This window comes from Clytia hemisphaerica, unplaced genomic scaffold (assembly GCF_902728285.1).
Source record: "Clytia hemisphaerica strain Z4C2 unplaced genomic scaffold, Clytia hemisphaerica genome assembly, whole genome shotgun sequence".
In the NCBI taxonomy this organism is placed as follows: Eukaryota; Metazoa; Cnidaria; class Hydrozoa; order Leptothecata; family Clytiidae; genus Clytia; species Clytia hemisphaerica.
Genome location: NW_027103363.1, coordinates 152,952 through 177,954, shown reverse-complemented (window position 1 = coordinate 177,954; position 25,003 = coordinate 152,952). Strand labels below are relative to the sequence as shown.

The 25,003-nt window shown below is 34.3% G+C and overlaps 3 long non-coding RNA genes across 4 annotated transcripts; 1 reads left to right on the top strand and 2 right to left on the bottom strand.

Moving 5' to 3' along the window:
- Nucleotides 1-1,816: 1,816 nt before the first annotated feature.
- LOC136822852 (uncharacterized) lies at nucleotides 1,817-2,701 on the bottom strand. The gene is made up of 2 exons (XR_010848951.1): nucleotides 2,645-2,701; nucleotides 1,817-2,418 (listed from the first exon to the last, which is right to left on the bottom strand). It is a non-coding gene; the product is annotated as an uncharacterized lncRNA (long non-coding RNA).
- Nucleotides 2,702-13,919: 11,218 nt separating this feature from the next.
- LOC136822845 (uncharacterized) lies at nucleotides 13,920-14,762 on the bottom strand. The gene is made up of 3 exons (XR_010848950.1): nucleotides 14,714-14,762; nucleotides 14,292-14,480; nucleotides 13,920-13,934 (listed from the first exon to the last, which is right to left on the bottom strand). It is a non-coding gene; the product is annotated as an uncharacterized lncRNA (long non-coding RNA).
- A 7,373-nt stretch (nucleotides 14,763-22,135) lies between these two features.
- On the top strand, nucleotides 22,136-24,317 carry LOC136822833 (uncharacterized). 2 transcript variants are annotated; one of them, XR_010848948.1, is made up of 4 exons: nucleotides 22,136-22,239; nucleotides 22,997-23,170; nucleotides 23,352-23,667; nucleotides 24,245-24,317. It is a non-coding gene; the product is annotated as an uncharacterized lncRNA (long non-coding RNA). The 2 variants fall into 2 exon arrangements; XR_010848947.1 differs by lacking the exon at nucleotides 22,136-22,239 and having other exon boundaries at nucleotides 22,916-23,170.
- Nucleotides 24,318-25,003: the final 686 nt, after the last annotated feature.

The window sequence follows — 25,003 nt, the reverse complement described above, 5'->3', positions numbered from 1 at the left end:
CTGGTTTCCGTAAAGGAGACTATTGCGTATCACAACTGTTATCCATAACCCTAGCCTATACTAGACAGGAGACCCGTCGTGTGTTTTTTTATAATTTGATATACATAAGACGGGTCCAATATTGGACTTTTTTCCGCGCTCTGATTGGCTCTAAAAATTTACCGTGGGAAATTCGAATTTAGCGCTGCGCTAAAATAATAATTTCAGAAGTTGTGCTTTCTCTAAGAAAGTGTGACCAGTAAAAGAATAACAAAATTTGATTGGCTATGTTTTCAACCGTTATTAGGATCTGAGAAATTCAAACTCTCAGCCCGTACCATGCTATACATTTCGCCATCAGTTTATCAAAGAAGAAATCATAGCATGGATTCCCAGGCTAAGCCTATACTAGACGCCACCCGCATTTTTTTACGCAATTAACGTCTACTAGCCGTATGCGCAGCGTGTCCAAATACAGTAAATCACTACACATAAAAAAAACTCTAACGGAAGAAAGATAGCGGCCGATTGATGATACGATTTTGATTTTAGGAAATAAAGGAGAAAAAAGATAACATTGCATTGCAATTTTTAACCACAATTAATTAAATGGCTTAGAAAAATTATATTGTAGATCTTCTTAGCCATCGTGGTTGGACATTCGAGGGTGGTGACTTTGAAAGACTTTGAAAGACTTTGAAAGTTTTGAAAGTGATGGGGAGCCGCTAATGTAAACAGAAAGTTTTAAAGAGCATCTGAATAAGAGATCTTCAAAATGAAAAATAAAATTTGGGAAGAAGGATGATTTTAACCCATCCAGCTCCAAACTTCCTGTATAGAAAATAGTATCTTGGGGTCTCAAAGTTAGTCTAGTGGTAGCAAAACGTTGTAGCGTATTAATATATAGATTCCACTTTGCGACTTTTTAGAATGTTTTGAGCCCGGGTTTGCGGGCTCTAAACATTCGACTTTTTGACGTCTTTTTTGAATTTCGAAGCTCCTGCAGTAGCGAAAAATTCGATTTAGCGTCAAAGCACTTGAAAGGCTTCTATTTTTCGAAAATCGTCAAAGTGGAACTCACTAAGAAACGGGATGAAAAATCCCAGTTTTTAGTAAGGTACTCGCTACCATAACCCATGAAATCCTGAAAGGTTTTGACGCTAATCCATCCCTGGACACTCGAGGTGTCTTTTTAGATATATCCAAAGCTTTTGACCGAGTATGGCGCGAAAGGTTTTGACCGACACTGCATGAAAAGTTGTCTTCTCTAACGCAAGATATATGACGAAAAGTTAACTTTTCTCTCAGTTTTCTTGTTTTGAAATCATTGAATTTTCTTCTGTGCGAAAACAAGTAACAGTGAATCTTCACTATTTCTCGAAAAGCTTAAATTTTCTAAATATCGACATAATTAACTTTTCGATGTACAAAATGATTACATTTTTAGCCACGAAAAGTACTACTTTTCTCTGAAGTAAAAATATTAGACTTTCTCCACGCAGTGAAGATTCACTTTTACTTGTTTTCTTGTCCATGGAAATTTTAAATTCAAAATTGAGAAAAGACGAACCTTTTTTGTAAAAAAAATAACGAAATTCTTTTAATGAAATGAAAGATTAACAATTTATTATTTACGCATTTTCGAAAAGATGCAGATGTCTAGACCAGAAATAACCAACGTTTCGTTATTGGGAATATATATTCTAGCTTAAAAAAGTACTTGATCCGCCTCATTTCATAACATTGAAAAGGTAAAAAACTTCTAATATTGAAACATCAAATTTCTGGTTACTGTAGCGACAATTAGACGCGAGATTAAATTCGATAAGATATTGAATTATTAAATATTCTTGGATGATTTTCTTCTTTAAAATTAAAGTCAATATTAAAAAAATCATATTAATATCTATGTACTAATAATTCTTGTGCTAAAAATCTAAAGTATGCCTTATTTACATAAAATGACATAAATTAATAAGATAATAAATGATGATATATAATTTTAAAAACAATGGCAATAATTGATGTGATATAGAAGGAGCTTATAGGGTTGGGGGATATTTCTGACAAAATTTGACATTGTAAAGCATTTTTCGAATTTAAGAAATAAGATTTAGGTTACGGTTCAAGAAATTGTATTGGTATAAAAAATGATGAACTAATTAATAAAAGAAGTACGACAATTACTCCTTCAGTTGTATATCGTGCCTCTTTTCCCGAAGGTTCTCCGATTCTTCGTTCATTGAAGCATTGAAGATGTTTCTTTGGTTGTGTTGTCGAACAATCATCTTTACTTCTTTTTCTTAATACCATTTATTTCTTGGTCTTCTGATGAGACGATGTTCATTTTGTGATAAGTTTTCTCCACACGTCTTTGACATTGCACAGAATTGATGTTTCGGCTCCCACCGCCGAGCTCGCGATACGTTTTTTGACTTTCTGTAGAGAGAAAATGATAAAAATTATACTCTACTTTTTAAACAGGATTATCAAACAGATTAATTGTCCATTTATTTTTATTGAAAATTGAATTGAACTTTAAATTGAAAATAACTAGTAAAAATCCAAAATGACTTGAAGATTACAAAAAAACATAATAGCAAGAAAGAAATTACGCGTTTTAGACAGGTTATTTCAAAAATAACTTGAACGAGTGAGTACTTACATGATCATTGCATGGCCTCTTTAGCATTATTGACGCATATTCATCGCCAAGTCTTTACTTGTTACACTGTAAAGTTCGTGTGAAAGCATATTACAAGATTTCGTGACAAATCAAATTTCTTTCCCTCTTTTAATTTCTGCCAATTAAAATCTCTTTATCAACATTTTTACTATAAGAGACTTAATTGGACTGCAATTGAAAATATGGTAATTTCTCCACAATTATAAATGTGTTAACACAGGGTCCCAAAGGGAATGGTTGTTCAGTTCAAACAGTTAATTGCAATTTTTTGATGAAACCGCCGAACAAATTTTTCAGCCTTTGAAATATCGCCAAAAAAGAGAAACTACGAATCGTTCTTTTCTTCCATCAAGTTAAAGCATTCGAGTTTAATTGTAACAAGTTTAATTAATTGAACTGTTTTTAGGAGCTCTTCGTACACACCACTGCCCCAAGTTTACGAGAATTAGTTAACGCAAAAACTTAATATTACACGTTTTTTTATAAGAACAAACTATATAAGAACATAAGGCTTAAAAGGCCAAGATGTTAAGAACAAGTTAAGAATATTTCAAGGCTTTGGGAAATCAAAAACACCCGATTTCTTACGAAAATGGCCATAAATACTCATAAAATGGGGGGGGGGATAAGAACATGCTAAGCACACTTTTTAGGCTTATTTCCGAAGGCAAAAATTTTGGATGTTCTTATAAAAAAACGTGTATTCATGAAATATCAAAATCAAAGTGGTTTCTTTTTATATACATTCCTGATTTGTTCTGTATGTAAAACTCGTCAAACTCACTGACCATAAAAATTATTTTTGGCTGATTTGCAAAATATCTAATACATCCAAAAATTTTATGCTATCTATAATGTAAAATACAGGCTTAAATGCAACCTACTAGCCGTAAGCAAAGCGTCACAAACGCTGCGAGGCCCAAAACAGTGAATCGCTATACATTCAAAAAACTCAAACGAAACAAAGGTAGCTGTCGAAGGATTATACTATTTTCATTTTATGAAAGAATGCCTCAAATAAATTGTTCTTCTTTCCTTCTACAAAACACCCTTGCATTTGATTCAAATATATAAGGAGTAAAAATTGCCTCGCATTACATTTGTCAACTATAATGAAGTAAATCGAGATTAAGACTTAAATAAAAGATCTTTGAAAGAATTTGAAGTTTTACAAAAACACAAAATTTTAAAAATAATCTCAAAATGGAATGAAATGAAATCTTTAAGTCATGTATAATGAATTTGAAGAAGATTAATTTGAGCATATCCAGTTTCCAGCCCTTAAAACAAAAATCGTTTCTAAACATCTCCAATTAGTCTAGTTGTAGAAAATCTGGTGAGTACGCTAAAGCACAATGCTTCAAAGCCAAGAAGGGGAGGATTTGTAAAGCTTTTTTAGTAGATTGACAAAATGTATAGAAAATGTTTTAAACTTTTAAACTAACACGAGTAAACGTATCGATGAATAGATTTTACCGGTATTTTTGTAAAGATTAAAAATTTCCAAGAATAAATTCAGGTGAATTTTCAGCTATAGCCTCACCTAAAACTTTTATGTTTATAATGAATTAATGAGTTAATAATTTTATGTTACTGTAATGCGTATAAAATCAAAAAAACAATTTTGCATACAATGCATTAAAATCAATAAGTAATTGAAGAGGGAATCTTCATACACAACTATTTACTCAACTCCATTGAGACACCCCTGTGTCAAGACCCGCCGCTGGATAAACAATTCTTTCAAAATCCCAATGGGGATAGAATTTATATACTTTTTGAGTTCAAAAATATAGTGGGATAGTTTTGAACGCAATTTCTTAAATATAATTTTTATATAGGGATGAATTCAAAGTCAATTTCCCAGTGGGGCTGAAATGATAGGGTAGTTTTCATCAGAGGATGAAGTTTTTGCTAAATTTTCCCGTGGGTTGTGGTTCCATGTGGGAAAAAGTTCCACAGGGGCTGTGAGACAGGGATGTATTGAGTTTCTTTAAAAGTAGTGATACAAATTTTACAAAATTAGCCTACAAATGATGCAAATAATGCTGAGGTTGCGGGAAGTGTGGTTGCGCGAAGTGTGGTTGCGCGAAGTGTGGTTTGCACTTTCAACAGTTGTTGATCTGACTTAATTGTCAAAATTAAAGATTTAAAAGAAAAATCTAGAATTTGAAAAATCTGTACATCATAGAGTACAAAGAGAGCTAATTACACCCCTGTCACAGTGTTACAGCCCCGGTGGAGCTTCTCCCACTATGGGGATGAAAGTTTATACAGTGCAATTTCTAAGCGTAGACGAAACAAAGTAAAAGATTTTGGACATTTCTTTCTCCTTTCGCCTTGAAACTTCTAATTCTAAGGTGCGAAAAAGAAAAGCGGCACCTAGTTTGGTCAACAGAGGACACCTCTTCTTTTTCCTGTCATCACACTAATAGGCACAGGGGTCATTGGACAATATAATATTTTTTAATTAAAAAATAATCTTGTCAATCAAGAGATCAATCCTAAAAAACACATTCTCATCTTGCTCCCATAAAATTGAAATATTTATTTTACTTTTGCCAAATCAGCTCCAAGAAAATCTGCTCCTTACTTTTATCCCGGCGTAGAGATTATAATGTTCTTTAAAAACGAAATTATTACCTTTTTTTATTGTATTTGATGATTGTATTTTCGATAAATTCGGCATGAAAATTTGATATTTTCATGAAAAATATTTTCGTTTAAATTTCAAGACGAAAACTTTATATTTTCTTGAAATACAAACGAAGAAAAGATAGTCAATCTGGAAACATGAAAGATTTCCTTTTTAATGAAAAACGACAAAAGAAATTATCCACCTTTTCGAAGCAAGAAATATTTAAAGATTATCTTTTTTCAAGAACTTAAAGAAAAAGAATCTTTTCTTAAAACTGTAAGGAAAAATCGATATTTCCGCAATCGTACGTTCGAAAACATTAAGTTTTCAAGGACAAGAAACTGGAAAGACATATATTTCATGCAGTGCGAGTATGGCGCGAAGGTCTTATTTTTAAACTCAAGTCATATGGGATTTCTGGCCCTCTTCTTTTACTAATACAAAACTTTCTGTCTGGGAGATTACAGAGGGTGGCTCTTGATGGTCAAGCCTCTGAGTGGACACAGATTTGCTCTATCCTCGGAGCCCTCTTCTTTTTAATCTATATAAATGACCTCCCTGAAAATATAATTTCTTTGATCAAAATATTTGCTGATGATTCATCTTTATTTTCACTTATTCGCTGTTTCCAAGAACTAAACAGTGATATGCAAAAGGTTAGTGAGTGGGCCCATCAGTGGAAAATGTCCTTCAACGGAGGATCAGCCTTCAAAATAGACGGTTGAAGTATACTTTACTCGGAGGTTAATTCCACCTAATCCTCCAGTGATTACTTTTAATAATTTTGCCGTTTCGCTCCAAGATCATCAAAAACATCTTGGTCTCTTGATCAAAAGTTAGCCTTTGATTCTCACACCTTGATGAAAAAATCAAAAACACTAATCCGGCTAATCGTGGTATTGGTCTCTTAAACAGGCTTCGTGAATTCCTTCCAAGGGTATATGATCGTGCTGGGAATTTCACTTTCTCTGAAAAAATCGAATCTATTCAATACAATGCTTGTCTTGCGATAACTGGATGTTTCAGAGGAACATCTAGAGAAAAACTTTTTGCTGAACTTAGGGCTCGAAAGTCTTGCGGACAGGCGTTTGAGTCGAAGATTAATTTCTTTTTATAAAATACTTAATTGCTTTGCACCTACTTATCTCTCGAGTGTTCGTCCTCCCCAGAGAGAGGAGGAGGATGTTGGTGTAAGGCAGAGGTTAAGAACTCCTTTTGTCGCGGCTTTTTGTCGGACTGAACGATACCGTGCCTCATTTTTCCTTTTTGTATTAAGGGCTCTGACCATTGTCCAAAAATTGATTTTGGTATTTGAACATAAAAGTTATATTTCAGGTTCCTTAACACTTTTAACAAAGAATTGCCTTTATAAATTGCTTTTTAATCGAATCCCTTAAGAGTAATCCCTTAAGAGTAATTAAGAATTTAATTGCAAAAATGACGTTATGAACTTTAAAAAGATGTTAATAATATGTTGCATCACCCTCTTATACAAAAAGTGTTTAGTTTTAATGGGTAATTAACTTTTTTGTTTCAAAATTTCTTTACACTGTCCGGAAAGAATTGAACTATTTTAAATTTTGCGGAAAATTTTTTTAAAACGATGTGTCAAAAGTTATGACTGTTTTTTAAGCAAAATCCAAATGAAAAATTGATGAAAAACCACTATTTTGAAGATTTCAAGACAAAGAAGCACTTACAAAAATTTTCCGCAAAAATTTTTATTGTTCGGTAAAATATACACCATCTATTGCAAAAAAATTTTCAAAATGTTTTTTCTTCGCCGAAACTAAGCTCTTCAAAGTTGAAATACTCTTCCTCGCAAAAGTCTTCATTTTCTTCTTCGTAAAATTTTTTCAATGCAATTTTTGAATTTTCAGATTCAGGAATAGTTTGTCTAACAGAAAATGTATAACATGCCATAGTTTTTTTGTTGGTTACATCAGTCAGAAAACACATTTTGAATACGGCAATTATGAATAATTCACTATGGTCAGAGCCCTTAATGAGTGGAATAACCTGGACGAGAATATACGAAATCTTCCTTCTATATCTTCCTTTAAGACCGCGATACTAAATTTTTTCCGACCAAACGCTAATTCGGTTTTCGGTGCTACTGACAAGAAAGGTGTGGTATTACTTAACCGTCTTCGGGTTGGTTTCAGTCATCTTCGAGAACATAAATTCAGACATAATTTTGTCGACACAGTTGATCCCTTTTATAATAATAATGTTTTACAGATTTCCAGGCCACCGTGCAAGCACATGGGCCTCTATAAATCGCTCATACATTGGTTTGGTTTATTACAAAGGTTAACTTCAAACAGATATGCAACAATAGTGACAATTTCAATCATACTCAAACATTTTCTCTTTCCAAGCTAGACCGAGGTTTTCTTTAAACTCTTGTATTGTAGATGATTTAACTACTTTTTCAGGTAGGCTATTCCACTGTTGAATGCCCCGATAGTAAAGGGAGTTGCTTTGGGGTCCACGGACACCATCGTTCCCGAAAATTCTTACCAGTTCAGAATTATGTGTTCTCATTGGTCTTATTCGTTGGTTAAATTTCTTAGGAACACACGATTTTTCATAGTGATTTAAATGTTTAAAGATCTCAACCATATCACTTACCGCACGCCTATATTTTAGACTTGGGATTCCAATTCTTTGTAGTCTGCTTTCATAACATAGTCGTCCACATGTTTCAACTGTTTTTGTAGCGCGCCGCTGAACACCTTCTATAAGTTTTTTGTGTTTTTTCAGTTTTGGTGACCAAATGACTTGTGCATATTCTAGGTGGGGCCTGACAAATGTTATGTAAAGTTTACGGAATAATTCAGGAGTGAGATACGTGAAGGTTCTTCTAATTAGACCAGCCATTGAGTTTGCCTTTTTTACTTGGTTTGATATATGTTGGTCGAATGAGAGATTTTGGTCAAAGATAACTCCGAGATCCTTTTCGAATTGTACATGTTTCAGTAAATTTCCTCCGAGTGTGTATTGATGTACATGTTTAATTATATTCGGCTTACCTAACGTTAGTACATGACATTTGTCAGGATGAAATTTTAAAAGCCACGTATCTGACCATTGCTGTAGTCGATCGATGTCCTCCTAGATTATAAGTGCATCTTCAATTGATTCTACTTTATTGACAAGTTTAAAGAGTTGTGATTTAATTGAATCTGGTAAATCGTTGATGTATAGAACGAAAAGGGTAGGCCCTAGGACACTACCTTGGGGTACTCCACTAAGAACTAATTGTTTTTCGGATTCAGCTCCATTTACTTTAACTATCTGAAATCGATCCTTCAGGAAGTATCTGATCCATTCAAGCAACTTATTTCTTATTCCGTAGGCTTCTAATTTGATTAAGAGCCTTTGGTGGGGAACTGAGTCTAATGCCTTTGCAAAGTCAAAGTATACTGCGTCAACAGCTTTACCGTTAGCAATGTCTTCGGTACACACATCTAGATAGTTTAGCAGTTGTGTTACTGTTGATCGGCGATTGATAAAACCATGTTGCTTGTTAGAGAGTTGTTTCTCTTGCTCTAGATGTGACATAATATGTGTTTTAAGAATCTTTTCCATCATTCGACACACAATGGATGTCAGGCTAATCGGACGGTAGTTTTCAGCTATATTTTTGTTTCCTTTTTTGTAAACAGGTGATACATTAGCATGCTTCCAGTCGTTTGGGAGACAACTTTCGTTGAGAGATTTTGTCATTATAAGGAAAAGCGGTTCTGAAATATATTCAGCGAGCTCCTTGAGCATCCTTGGGTGAAGTTCATCTGGCCCCATGGATTTGTTTGGATTTAACGCCTTGAGCTCCTTTTTAATAGTTTCAGTTAGTATATTTATCTCTACTTCTTTATCCGTCCTGGAATGGAATTCAGGGAGTTGTTCAAGTGGCTCACGTGTAAAGACACTACAGAATTGGCTCTGGAGTATGTTGGCTTTACTTTTGTCATCATATTTGATCGAATTCTCATTATTAGGGTTTTCGAGGAGAGGGTGTATTCCCGTTCTTACTTTCAGATTGCTGCGTACATATTTCCAGAATCTTTTTGGATTTGTTTTTGATTGTTCGCTGATCTTTTTTTCGAACTCTCTCTTGGAGCGAGTCAGGGCTCTATTAGCGGCGTTGCGCCATCTTACGTACTCCCTTCTACGTCTCTCAGTGTCGTCATTTTGAAGTGAGATGATCCATTTTCTATGCGCCTTACGTTTCTCTTTGATTATCTGACAAATTTTTGGATCTAAGGGATGCTTCCCTTTCCTTCTTTGATTTGACAGGTCGTTCTTATTGTGGGTAAGTGGCACATAGAGGTTTCGGAGCTCGATCATTTGTTTTAGGAATAGGTCCCAACTCTCATTCACATCTAATTCAATCGAATTTTGGATGAATTCGATAGACCAATTGATATGGCTTAGATGAGATCTCATAAACTGGTAATTGGCTTTGCTGTATTGATATCTATCAAGCTCATTTTTGGACCTACCTGGAGGTCCTATAAATTAACCTGTGTTCGTCCGTCCGTCCGTCCGTCCGTCCGTCCGTCCGTCCGTCCGTCCGTCCGTCCGTCCGTCCGTCCGTCCGTCCGTCCGTCTGTTACCAACTTTTCTCGGGATTGAATCATAGGAATCTTTTGATTTTTGGTACAAAGGTGCAAAATGGTGGTGGGCAAAATGTGACGGAGCCCGATTTTCTAAAAAAAATTTTTTTGGGCAAATTTAGGCCAAAAAACGGCTAAAAAACGGGGTTTTTTGGACTTAGTGAAAAATTGGATCATTAATTTTTTGTGATTTTTTGCATGAAAGTAGGGTACCATCATAGGTAAAAGATGGCTGAAGCAGATTTTTGCAAAAAAATTTTGTTGGCTCAAAAAACGCATGTTTATCTATAAGAATCACTTGTAATAAGCATACATCAATGTTCTTAGTCAAATTACTCAATTTTCTTATGAGAAAGATGTTTTTTTTGCTCATGAGGGCTTACTGTTGAAGAATATTATGTGTGTTTAGGCAGGAAATTTGAGTTGCTTGGTGTGTTTTTATAAAAGAACTGGCCAAATTCGATATTTTTTTATAAGCACACTATCAATTACTTAGGTATTAGCTTTTCTAGAGATTGGCTCTTTCATTCTTTATGATTTAGTTCACAAACATGCATAACTATAAACCCTCGAATGTAACGGAGCTCGATTTTCGAAAAAAAATGTTTTAGGGCAAATTTGGGCCAAAAAATTGCTAAAAAAAGGGTTTTTTGGACTTTGTGAAAAATTGGATCATTAATTTTTTCTGATTTTTTGCATGAAAGTAGGGAAAAGATGGCTCAAGCAGATTTTTGTTAAAAAAGAATTTTTTAGCTCAAAAAACGCATCTTTATCTATAAGAATCACTATTAATAAGCATACATCAATGTTCTTAGCCAAATTACTCAATTTTTTGATGAGATAGATGTTTGTTTTTGCTCACAAAGTCTTGAATATGAAAGAATATTTCAAGAGCATGAAATTTTGGTTTCTAAACGTTTTTTTTATAAGAAACAAACGACTAATTTTGATAGATCGTCACTATTTGTGTTCTGAATGATTGTTTAATGGTCACGTCACGTAGATATCAATTATAAATGTGTTAAATGCATAACCAGGTAGGTCCATAAAAGTATCACTTGTTAATTGTGAAATAGCCATAGAATTTAAAGGAGAGGACACTGTGATCACTGAGATGAAGTGGGGCAAGGTATTTTATCTCGGAAATTTGATTTTCTTCCCCTGTAAGGATGAGATCGAGTATTGATGGTTTGTCGGTGCCTCGTCGCCGTGTCGGCTCAAGGACATGTTGGTATAAAAAACAGTCTCTTAAAGCATCAAGGAATTTCTCCTCGTCGCTATCTTCTTCACAAGGTGAGGACCAATGGACCCAATCGATTTTCTTATAGTTAAAGTCACCTATAAGACATATATGGGTGTATTTCGGATTTAGGCAGAGATCTTTTATGAGCTTATTCATGTTCTTGTTATTTTCATCGAAGATATTTGGTTCAGTTTTTGTCGGGCTTCTATAAAGACATCCGAGTAACATGGTGTCTTTGTTCTCCATTGCAATTTCTAACAGACAAGTCTCTTCAAATTCAACTTTCGTTTGTATTTGTAGGATGAGGTGATCAATAGACTTGTGGACTAGAATGATGATTCCTCTCTTTTTTTGTATTCCTATGTTAGTTTTATATGGTGTAGAATAATTCTCAATTGAGTAGTCTTGATCTTTTCTCTCAGAGATCCGTTTGGTGTTGACTTCGGTGATCGTAATTATATGAGGTTGTTCAGTACCAACGTGCTTTAAAAGTTCGTTTTTCTTCTTAGATGTCATTTGGTCTGCATTTGTGTAGATGATAGTAAGTTCACTAATTGTTGTGGTTGTGTTTTTTGAATCGTTTTTGTTAGGTGGGTTTTCATTCAGGCTGTCGTTATCGTTATCGATCGGTTTTATTGATTGATTGGGTTGTTGTATCGTTTTTGTGTTTTGTTGTACACCTTCTTTATATCGAAGCCGTTTTTTGACGATCCTCGAACCCGATAAATAAATTCATCGGTTTCTAGGTCATCATTTAGGACTTTCGCCTGTTGTGATAGCTCTTTATACTTTTCACGTTGGGACCTACATAGGTCTTCTGTGATACTTATGCCTTTATAAGTATCGTTACCTTTAAGTGATGGGAGATTTCCCATGATCTTAAGTTTATCATCTTCACTATCGAGGCAAATTAACAGTGGACGATTTGGTTTCTTACCTATTCTAAATATTTTTTTGATCTTAGAAGAAACATGCAAATCCTTAATTAATTGATCAGCCCATTCGCAGTCCCTAGTATGATTATTTTTGTCACTATTATCGCATACCTGTTCTTCTTCTTTTATTCCGTGAACGATGATGTTCGTGGCTCTTCTCCTCTTCTCCATCTCAATCAATCAATCAATCTCTATCTTTTGCAACTTTAGAAATAACTCCATAGAAACAACTGAGCATTTCCTGATACACTGCTCTGATTACTCCAATGACAGACTGGTAATGTTTAACAGCATCCTTCAACTTGACATATCCCTGCTTCCATTGAAACCTTTTAAACACTTTATCATGACATACTGAGTGAGTATTACTGTGAAATTTAAACAAGACGTTTTAGGGGTTCCTTATTTTAAACTACTTGAAATGCTCTTTTACTTTTTATTGTTACACTATATGTTTTTGCTCTTGTATATTATTTTAAGATGCCTTCCTCCTAGTGGTATCATCTAGCGGTTTTTTGCGGGAGGGTAGGGATCTTTTCTTGTTTGGATTCTATGTTCGTGACTTAAAAAAGTACCTGGCTAAATAATCTTTTTGTAGGACGCATGCGTATAAAACGCATTGGGTATAAAAAAATCTTTGGGAAGGGAAGCACTTTTTCATCCTTCTGGTGCTGTTTCCTATCGATTTGGAGGATTTCATAATGACCGAACCAGGGTGTCTACGGGACCTTGAGAACCTTGAAATTAGACCAAGCAACCTTGAAAACCTTGAAAATTGAATAAAATGTAAAAAAGAATTCTTGAAAACCATGATTTTGACAGTATAGTTATCTTGTTTTGACTGAAGTCACTGAAGTCTTGGTCTATCCTAAAGTTCAAAGTCTTTCTTGCTCGCTTCGCTTACAATCATCATTTTTTCTGTACAAATTGCTGGAAATTGTCCCTCATACACTTCGACCCATAGTAACATCATACCTTTTAAACAATTCGACCTTAAAAATACCCGGTAAATGGCCCAAAAGTTTTAGAGCTGATTTAAACTCACTGGGACGAGATTTTGCCTGAGATTTTGTAGTGGGGATGGGTCCCGGGGGGGGGGCAGTCAGGCAAATTGACCGACGGGTATGTGCGGCGGTTAAGGGTATGTTTTTCAAAATATCAGAAATGCACTGTAAGGGAGGACTTTTGATAAATGCACTGTAACGCTGGAAATGCCAGCAAATCTGGGAAAAATTGCAAATTTTTGCTCGAAAATGTTGATTTTTTTTGCGCTAAAAGAGTTTAAAATTTGAAAAAATGCACTGTAAGGGTATGAATTTCACCGATTTTTTTCTGCACTGTAAGGGTGCGATTCTAAAAGCCAATTTTTTCGCCGCACATACCTTCAGTTGGTAAACCCACTGCCCCCCCCGGGGGGATGTGTCCTGGGATGGGTTCTGTCTATGACAAAGTTAAACTGTGAATACCTTTTGTAAAATTTGCGCATTTTCAAGCTGAATTCTTATCATTTCGAAAAACTAAAGATGCAATTTTGAATCGTTATAGGCGAACGGACAATGGAATAGACTATCTAAAATACGAAAGATGATTGGTTGATACTCACTATGATACTCACAAAGTAAAAATAACATCACAATATCAGGAAATGTTTTTACCTACATACAAGATATCAAAGTCAATCTTATCCAACGTTTCTTACCTGTTGTTCTTATTCCATTGGTTGTTTGGCTGCTGATCATCAGTTTTGGTTTGACCTCTTCAGGAACACCTTTCAGGTTTTCGAGTTGTTTTTCCCAATCCGAAAAGAAATCCAAAACTCATCTTCGAGAAACTAAAATACAGAGAAACTTACCTTAAGGGAACTATTTTTTGCGGGAACTAATTTTTGCGGTTTGCAGTTCAAAATTTAATATTAAATATTTGCGGGAACTTAATTTTGCGGATTTCTCACTTGAAAGAAAATTAGAGCTGTACTGTGAATTATTCGGCCTTTGTTTTTCGCATTTGAAAAATTTTGCGGGAACTTAATTTTGCGGTTTGGGCATAAATCCGCAAAAACCACAAAATTTAATTCCTTAAGTAATAGCCTAAATAAAAAAATGATGACATTTTTATGATAGCTAAGAAAATAAGCAATCAGGAATATCAGGAATATCATATAAAAATACAATTAATAGCCATTGTAAACCTTAAATCTTTTGTCTGTAACTTCAAAATAAGGTTTTAAATCGTCTTTGTTTGTTCTCTGTCCAATGAAGAGTGACCAACCGTTTAAACAATCAAAGAATCGATCCATTTTTCGAATGTATTTCTGAGTCGAGGTTGTGGACTGAAGATTCTGTTTATCAAGTGCTAGTGCAACGCTGTTGCTCAAAACCTGTACAACTTTTTAACTTAGTATTATACACAAGAGATTTAATTCCCATATAAAAAGATCCTGTTTCGGATGAAAGTTTATCACAAACAAAGTCAATAATATCTGAATGAAGTAAGGCTTGAGTTTATAAATAATACTTCAAGATACTTTAAGATTCCACTAAAAATGAGAAGACTCTGAATCGATCAACGCTAATAAGTATATCCTCCCAAAATTTTAAATTTATGACTTACCTGGGCTGCAAGGTTCACTCTCATTCTTAATCTTTGTGACAAATGAATATGTTCATTGCTTAGCTTGTGCAACTTCCTCATAGCCACACCATCTTCGTCTTTAGTAATCTGGGATGAGATCTTGCTCATAGACTGCGATAATATGCTGCCAGCTCAATTCGTAACCATCAAGCTAAATAACAGTTATCTATATATGAGCACAAAATTTCCCCATTGCGTATAGGGTAAACCTATTAAAATTCAAAAAACCCCTTAACAATCAAAAGCAACGAAAATTTGACTTTGTTTGAAATGTTTCCAAACTATGGATGATGCTACAAAATTCGACTAAAGATGGTGTGCACTCTTTTTTCTTTTACCTATAACTTTTAAAGAAATTCTTCAATCTTTATAAATTTGGTATCATTGGAAAGATATTAATGAGTGGAACAATTTGAAATAAAAAAATCTTTAAAAGAATTCTAAAAACGAAGATGAAAATGAAGAAGAAAAAAATGAAGATCTTGTAGAAAAGTGCTATAACTTTCATTTTCACTGGATAGATTTTTTGATCTTAGGAGATAATCACTGTAAAGAAATTTTATTAAAATATTTATTCAACATAAAGTTATGATAAAAAGTTCATAAGTGATTGACCCCAAAAAACAGCAAAAAACTGCAGAAAACAGCGTTTTTAGACTTCAATCAGCTTATAACTTTGCTTGATATCTTTTGACTGAATGATTATTTTTGAGAATTTTTGTCACAGTGATGACGTTCGATGATTAGGGATTCACCTCAGTGAAAATGATAGTTATAGCACTTTTCTACAAGATCTTCATTTTTTGGACCTACCTCCGGGTGCCCCGGTGGAGGTCCTATGAATTAACCTCTGTCTGTTCGTTCGTTCGTTCGTTCGTTCGTTCGTCTGTTACCAGCTTTTCTCGAGATTGGCTCATTAGTTTTTTCTGATTTTTTGCACAAAGATGCCAAATGGCAATGGCCAAAATGTGACGGAGCCCGATTTTCGAAAAAAAATCATTTCCGGCCGAAAATGCCGGAAATATGCCGGAAAAACCGGTTTTTTGGCATTTTCTCAAGATTTCATCATTAGTTTTTTCTGATTTTTTGCACAAAGATGCGTATTAGCAATGCCCAAAACTTGGCCGAGTCCGATTTTTGAGAAAAAATTTTTTTCCGGCCGGAAATGCCGGAAATATGCCGGAAATCGCCGTTTTTCTGGATTTTCATTGGACTTTTTCCATATAATTGGTTGTTTTTTTCATTCAAAAACATTATTAATAGCAATGCCCACCATCAAGCATGTTTCAATTTTCAATAAAATAGATTTTTGAAGCCGGAACTTTCTAAAAATTGCCGGAACAGCCGATTTTCGCCGGAAAAACGGTATTTTTTGAATTTCTTGAGCTGTACTTTATATTTTTTCATGAAATTTTGCACACTGATGCAAAATGTCAATACCTAAATTGTGACGGAGCCCGATTTTCGAAAAACATCTTTTTCCGGCCGAAAATGCCGGAAATATGCCGGAAAAACTGTTTTTTTGGCACTTTCTCGAGATTTTATCATTAGTTTTTTCTGATTTTTTGCTCAAAGATGCGTATTAACAATGCCTTAAACATGGCCGAGTCCGATTTTTGAGAAAATTTTTTTTCCGGTGGAAAATGCCTGAAATATGCCGGAAATCGCCGTTTTTCTAGATTTTCATTGGACTTTTTCCTTATAATTGGTTGTTTTTTCATTCAAAAACATTATTAATAGCAATGCCCACCATCAAGCATGTTTCAATTTTCAATAAAATTGATTTTTGAAGCCGGAACTATTTTAAAAGTCGCCGGAACAACCTTTTTTCGCCGGAAAGACAGTATTTCTTGAATTTCTTTATTTTTGCAGATCTTCATTGGATTTTTTCTTTATATTTCTATATTTTTCACACAAAAACATTATTGATAACAATGCTCACCATCAAGCATGATTCAATTGTCAATAAAACTGAATTTTGCGACCATAACTTCCTATTTATTTTTTCCCTACAACCCTTCCCTCTCCCCCCATCAAAAATCAATGATGAATTTATTGTGTTGTGTATTTTCGCTAAGTGCTATATTTTCTGACTGATTTTTTTTCATTTTTCTTTTCGCATTGCTATCTAACTTTCATCGTCAGGTAGGTCCATTCAGCATATAGCTTGTTTCTTCTTCATTTTCATCTTCATTTTTATAATCTTTTTAAAGTTTTTTTTATTTCAAATTGTTCCACTCACTAATATCTTTCCAATGATACTAAATTTATAAAGATTGAAGAATTCCTTCAAAAGTTATAGGTAAATGAAAAAAGAGTGCACACTTATCGTGAATAGACTTTAGTGAACATTTTATAAAAAGTAATGAGTGCTACTTACTGTTACTTCGTGAACATAGATGTACATGCGAGTTCTCCAAGTTGTTTCTAGCTGTTTTGATCAAATGAGGGACATCACAAAAGAAATATATTTTATTAGCAACATTGAACCCATTCCAGCACCAATAAAGGTTACCATCCTTGTGGATGTTGCTCTCAGCATCTTGATCACTAGAATCAGGCAATTGGTGGATAGCATAAAATATTCGATTACTTGATGCCCCATCACTAATGAATGCCCTAACATTGAAACCAACTGCTTCAAGCACTCTGACTGCTTCCCAGGCACAATTATAGATCTGATCACTTCGACAACCGTTGGTACCAAAGAAGCCAATCGGATAATTGAGGTGGGTGTATATACCTCTCATCATAAAGCACAATATTTGTGTGGATAATGGACGCTCTTGGCTGCCAGCAAACTGCTGCTCAACTTTTTCGATTTCAGTGTTGATGTCACCAAGGTCTGTAAACCCAATCAACTTCCCTGATCCCTTGTCATACACTAGTCCCGATTTGATATGCATTTCATCAAATGCCAGAGCAACATTCTTTTCATAATCCTTGCAATCGTCTATCTTAATTTCTTTCAGGAGTTGCTCTATCTTTTTAACATCAAAACCGGTATTCGTGCAGCAAAACTGGCTGTAGGCATTCAGCGTTGTTTCACTGGGTAGGTTGAGAAATGCTCCAGCTTTGAGATGCCTGTAAGTAGCTGAAAATAAACAAAGGCTTACAATGAACATTTTCAAATAAAATTTGATAGGTCAATTTTTTGAGCTTTGTAAAGCTAAGCATAGTTTGCATTGAATTATGTATCCCCCCATTATACCAATTCCCCCTTTTTTGCAGCAAAAAATTGTTTAGAAGAACTCGCTCTAAATGCATCACCAAACACGAGCAAACAATTCCACAATATAGCAATAACTAGCATTTTATTTAACATGATGCATATTTGTGTTTTGCTGGTACATACTTTTACTTTAAAACAGCCTGTAGTCATTTGTATATGACTAAATTGACCAAAATTTTGATCCCACTCATCACCCATCATTCCCACTCCCTCCAATTTTTTTGGCAAATGTTGGTGCCATCCTACAATAACCTGATAACAGCTGTGGAGTTTTCTTAACGCGACACGCTGAAGCTCTAAAAGATCGCTAAAAACTAACATCTGAGGAAAATGGCCCTATCTCTACAGAAATTTTGAGTCAACTTTTTGTCTTGTGCCGAAAACTTAAAAATTAAAATGGCGCTCCATGAAAAGTGCGTTTTATAGATAGGAATTAAAATTATGTCCCACAATGCTTTGCCAGTGAGAAGGTTTCAAATGGAAAATGTTATATCGCATGGCCAAAAGTCACCTTCTTTTCTTTCCTATCTCTTATCCTATTTTTCTCTTTTCTGACTGTCTGAGTTTCTGAGACTTAGTTTCTCATTTCTGACTGAGTTTTCATACCTGTCAATCATTTGTCCATCAATTTTGACCAGTCTAATGTTCGCACCGAGTGGGATTCGAACCACCACCAAAGAAAGATCTTCAGATTCGTTATTAAGTTATTCAGATTCATGTCCGTTGAGCCATCGCCGCACAGCAAAAAAAGCAATTCATAACATATTATACCGAACTGGCAAAGACGGGGGTAATATTATTATAATATGGGTAAAAGTACCCCTTTTTTAAACCTGACTGAAATTCGAGCCGTTACTAGCAACCCTGCGGGGCCCAAGGCGCCGAGTATGCACCCGGCACAGTGACAAGCCGTTACTAGCAATCCTGACCTAAGTAATTCCAAACAACAAAACACCCGGAAAGGTGACTATCAGCGATCCGTGGATAAAAAAATAAAAAAAAAAATGAAGGTGACTTTTGGCCATCCGATCTAAGAGCATCCGTTTCAAATTGGAGGCGGAAGGTGAAAATGAATGTTTGTTATTGTTTTAAAACTCAAGTTTTTTGGTCTTTATACTTTATAAACTTCATAAAAGTATTCAGTAATGGTTTTTATTCATTTTCTATAGCTTCAGTTTTCTTCTACTGATAATATAAAGATGTTTGTTTATGATTTTTCTCTCTTTTTAAGTGATATTTGTGTATATGATGTTATTATACTTTGTTTTCTCTTGTGTGATCAGTTTAAAGCAAAAAAAGATTCTTTTTTGAGCATGTTCATCCATTAAAGAACCTTGTTTGTGGAATACAATAATGTTTTGCATGCTTCTTTTCAAAAAAAGTTCTGAATTTGCTTTGAGAGAACTTGACATATCTCCCGACCCAAAAGTTGTCGGCCATGACACCCTTCCCTGTCGACATTGCACTCGGACCTGTTCCTCTTAAATAAAATTCTACGCGGTCCGCGTAAAGGCGCGCGACCATATTCTTCAGATTGTATATTTTCGCCCACGTCTTTAGAGCTTCAGCGTACTGGGCCAGAAAATACACAATCTGTTATCAGGTTATCCTCCTGTTAATATCGCTATGCGGAAACTCTATGGAATGTGGAAATCACTAAAATATTCATGGTGGGGTCAAATTAAATAAATAGAGCTATTGATGCGTTAAATAAACATGATCGTCTGATACTTTTTCTTTCTTTTTCTCTCCATTGTTTTTAAACGCGTATGGTGTGAGCTCTTTTCACACTTGCCACTTTTGTTACATGAACTTTCCTCCTATTATTTGCTTCAAAAATTTTGGACGTTCTTATAAAAAAAACGTGTACTTTATCTTTTTAATTCAAGTCCGAATGATTCTTTAGTACCTATGATCTCTCTAATTCGAATGAAAGTTTCCCTATTACAAAATAGCATACAAGCACTTGGAATGACAGAATGAGGGTTTCCCTATTACAAAATAGCATATACACGTTTTTCTTTTTATAAGAACAAACTATATAAGAACATAAGGCTTTGAGGCCCAAAAATTTAAGAACATTCTAAGGCTTTGGAGACTTAAAACATGCAATTCTTAAGAAATTACATCAAAATGCTCAAAAAATGCTAAAAATAAGAACATTTTAAGAACATTTTAAGAACATTTTTAGGCTTCAAATTCAAAAAACTAAGAACATCCGAAGGCTTCGAAAATTTTTGACGTTCTTATAAAAAAAAAACGTGTACAAGCACTTGGAATGAAGGTTTCCACATTACAAAATAGCATACAAGCACTTGGAATGAGGGTTTCCGCATTACAGAATAGCGTTAGAACACTTGGAATGAGGGTTTCCACATTACAAAACAAAATAGCGTACAAGCACTTGGAATGAGGGTTTCCACATTACAAAATAGCGTAGAAGCACTTAGAATGAAGGTTTCCGCATTACAGAATAGCATACGAACCATAGTCCGTATAAAAATTCCTGGTCTGGAAGCTTATTGTTTTAACTTTTTGTTAGTTTTTTCCTTTGTTGCTATAAAAAGATAAAAATCAATTTGCTCGGTTTTTGATCACGTTAACAAGTATTCCTCTTGGGATTGGTTTGAGATTCAATAACATGATCAAAAAGTGAACAAAACAAACTAATTTCTCAAACCCAAGTTCAAGTAAGAAACAATGGAAAGAAACAAAAGGTTTCCAGACCGGGATTTTTAGATGGACTATATGTACGAACACTTCGAAAAATTCGTTTTTCTTTCTCCTAATAAGGTTCTTTTGATTAAGCCTCTAATATGTAAGTTTCTTCTGGAACGAGTCATATCCTTTAGTGAGCTTAACTTTTCCATTAAGCGCTATGAAACTCAGGGCAGGGCGAAATTTTAGCGTTAAGAATGTTTGTTTGTTTAAGACTAAAACATCCAAAGAGGAGAATAAAACACATGTATAAATATACGTGTAGATAGGCCTTTATACTTTGTGATTAGTCGGATCAGTCGGGGCTTTTATTTACTTTTCAAGATAAAAGGAAGAAAAATCTTGTGTAAACATAATTGATCTTTTACTTTGGTTTCCCCATTCCATAGAGTTTCCGCGTAGCGATATTAACACCACCTCCAACGGAAACACCACCTTCATTATTTTTTATTTTTTTTATTTATTCTTTATTTTAAGTTGGGTGGTATCTAGAAAATTCTAAGTTCGCCCGGATAAAATAGGATGCCTGCTGGAATATGGAATAAAGGTCGAGGGTTTCTTTTGCGATTTTTCCCCCTTACCCAAGGTTAGATGAAACATAAGCTTTGTTTAACAGAACTGCAAAAGATGTACAGACTTCGGAACTTGTTGTATTCAATTCCTAGAGAGAGAATATGTTTTGGTTTATTTTCGTCTTGTCAAGAGCTCGAGTGACTTAGGGCAAGTCTCAAAAACCTAACAGTTTCCCCTAAGTTTTCGCTACCAATAGCAGCCAGATTCAGAGATCCACTTAGGGCTCTAAAGTACCTCTATACCTTAAGGTTTCAGGGCCCGGTTGTTACGTAATTAAATATTAACCTAAAAATTAATTATTAAAGAAATTGTAATCATGACGTCATAATTTCATCGAATTTAGTGACGTCATGAATCGTATAATCGCTATAATATAAAAAATACATGTCAAATCTATCCCAAATTTGAACCAAAGATGCATCTAACTGAAATGTAACTTTTTGAAAAAAAAATTTTCGAAAAATTTGATGACGTCAGCAAAAAAATTGCATTTTTCAATTTTTTGCATTTTTTGCTGATGTCATCAAAATCTTCAAAACATTTTTCATTGAAAAGCTCGGCACCATTAAGATGCGTCTTTGGTCCAAATTTGACAAAGATTTGACATGTACTTATAGAGTTAGAGCTAATTTACGATTTATGACGTCATAATTTGATGACGTCACAATTCACACTTTGTTTAATAATTAATTTTTAGGTTAATATTTAATTACGTAACACCGGGTCCTGAAACTTGAAGGTATAGGTCATCTAAAAATCCATAAGTGAATCCCTGAGAATGGGTGCTATTGGTCGCGGATTCGGGATTTGTGATTTTTAAAAATCTAGACATGCCCTAACTCACCCGAGAGATATTTTCTTTTTAATCGATAGATCAAAAATGGTTTTGGTGATATGAATTATGAGGTCGTGCAAACCTTATTTGGTGCAACAAACAAGAAGGAGCTGGAAGAACAAATAATCCAGAAAACAATAGATTCTAGTAAGAAATTTTCATTGTTCAACAAAAATCCATGTAAACTCGAAACTCGACTCTCCTAGAAAGAAAATAAACTTTTCAAATGTTCTCAGCATGTATTTATATGCTATATCAAAAATACTATACACCGTTGGAAAGGTATTTTCAAGGAGAATAATCAAATAGATTAAAGACTTTTGAAAATTTGGAAAATGAAGATGAAAAAGAAAATGTAGTTTTTCTTCTGCTTCAAAAATAGTGACACCAGACGTTTTGGAATATTTGAACCTTGCTGTTGTGTTCTCTTTCAGATAAAGAGTTGCATTACGTTGTGAATTAGGTCATTTTTAGCCGTTTTAGGTCTACTTCAAAAAATGACTAACTTTTTATGCAACAAAGATAGGAAAAGCAAGGTTCAAATATTTCAAGAGTCTGATGAAATGATTTTTTTAATTTTGATTTCACTGCATTTGATTGTTTTTTACCTGAGGACAAAAGGGTTTCTATCCCATTGAGATTTCGATAGAAATTTTCATCCTCACTGCAAGAAGAAGTTCTACCGGGGCTATGAGACAGGGATGTCTATTGTGTTATGAGATATTTTGACTGCTTTTGAAGACTACAGAATTTTCATGGATGGACTTTTCTTGTTGAACCCGGTAAATAACGACTAGTGAGTGTAGATACGATGATAGATAAACAACTGTACAAGTTTGTTACAGACTTCATGTAGACGACAATTAATAAGACATTTTTTTACATATTTTTCTGTTCATGCAAGCCACCAAAACAACAAACGTCTAAACTTTGGTAAAACTTGCAAGAACCTCATAACTGATTAAACTGACCAACTGACACCTTTGTAAACGTAATTACAAATAATGACAAATATTTTGCTCATAGTATAGAACGACCAATATTGACATATAACGATGACAGATAAACAACTGCTCAGGTTTGTTACAGACTTCATGTAGACGACAATTAATGCGACATCTTTTATTTCTCTATGATTTAACATCACTTAGTTATGGCTTAAATTGAACTTCCGACATATTTGCTAAAATATATGATAAAATATAGAGTATGGTGAATTATAAACCTAGAAAATGCAAAAGAAAAAATTCTTTTTTCAGGTATTTTTGAGCTTGTTGGTGTATTTTTAGCCTTCGGAATATCTGTTTCCATTAGTACAGAAGCCGGTCTCTTTGTGTTCGGAGATACGGAGGGAAAGATTCATCTCTTGTTTAATGACCAAACAACAGAATACTGTTGTTTGTTGAAAGGCGTATCATTTGATAAAGCCTGCCGCCAACACAACCACTATTGTAATGCGGTATTGACGGCAACACAAACATTCCAGTGCCAAAGTAGTTTGCTGGAGTACCACATATTCTGTGCCGCGGACGATCGTGATTGTGGGTGTTCATCAGAATCTCAAGTAATACAAATGTAAGTGATTGATAGACCTTTTCATAAATTACGTCACGAACATCACTTACCTCGTATCCAAATAATTTCCATGGTGATCATATCCCTTGAGACATTAAATGGTTTTTATGAATAGAAAGTAGTTGTAATAAAATCCGCTGGGAGTTAATAGCCATAGCAATAATTTCAAAACGAGGCAAGTGATGTTCGTGACGTAATTTATGAAAAGGTCTATTTTATCCTTTTATCTAGGTAGAACAAAAACATTTAACACTCGTGATAGGTGGGCCAAACTACTTGGTATAGTAGAGTCCTCTCTTTTCTTTATGTGGTCAGAATCTTAGCATGCTAATTATCTGTGTTGGGAGAAAAAAGTTTTTAAGAAATTTTCTTACCTGTCGATGTCACTGGTTCTATCTATGATTTTGAATTAAAATTAAATTTTTTTAAATTGTACCTGGTCCTCGGGGGTGGTTAGCCACAAAGTGACCCATTACATTTCTATGAACCAATGAAAAATGAGTTGAAATAAAGAAAGAACTGCTTCGGGAGATTGACCTTTACTAGCAACAACAATCTCTTGCCAATTACATTTCAGGATCAAAGAACATATTCTTCAGGGTGATGATAAACATATAGAATCAATGCTGCTCTTCAAACGAGATAGGCAATTAGAGGTAACTTCATTCAGTGATAATTTTTTGATTCATGCTAACCTTTTCTTAAGAAAAAAGATAACATAAAATTGACCTAATAACATCGATCGAAAATAATATTTGGTTTGGTCGAAATATTTTTAGTGCAATATGGTTAATTTAATTTCTCCTTTTCAAATATATTATTGACATAACTATATTGCAGAAAAGAATGCTCCACGTTCAAACAGCTTATGAATTTCAAGAATTATGACTAAAATTTGTACCTAAACTCATACTTAGTTTCGAACAACTTAGATTATAACTATCTTTTGGACGATGGTGGATAAGGAATTTGTATATGATTCGTTCTTGAAGTCTAATATGTTTACTTCTACTATATTGTCACGAAACTTGTCAACGATCGGGATGCAGAAGAAAATAGATTTTTTATGAAAACTATGTCATCTTCAAAAGTAAGTTCTGTTGTCTAGCATTTTACGGCATGAAGACTGTTCAGCTCTACCTAGCGTAAAAAGTTCTCTGAAATCTTTCGCTTTGTCATTTTCTAAAAGGAATTTTTAACATGAGCTTGTTTAGCTGATAGAAGTAATGATAATTTAGATTTTAAAACAGATTGAGCCGTAAAGTGTTGCCTTCACTGCTTGATTTCAAGGTTGTTTTTTTCTTGTGGTATAAACTTTTTTCCAGAAAAAAATTCT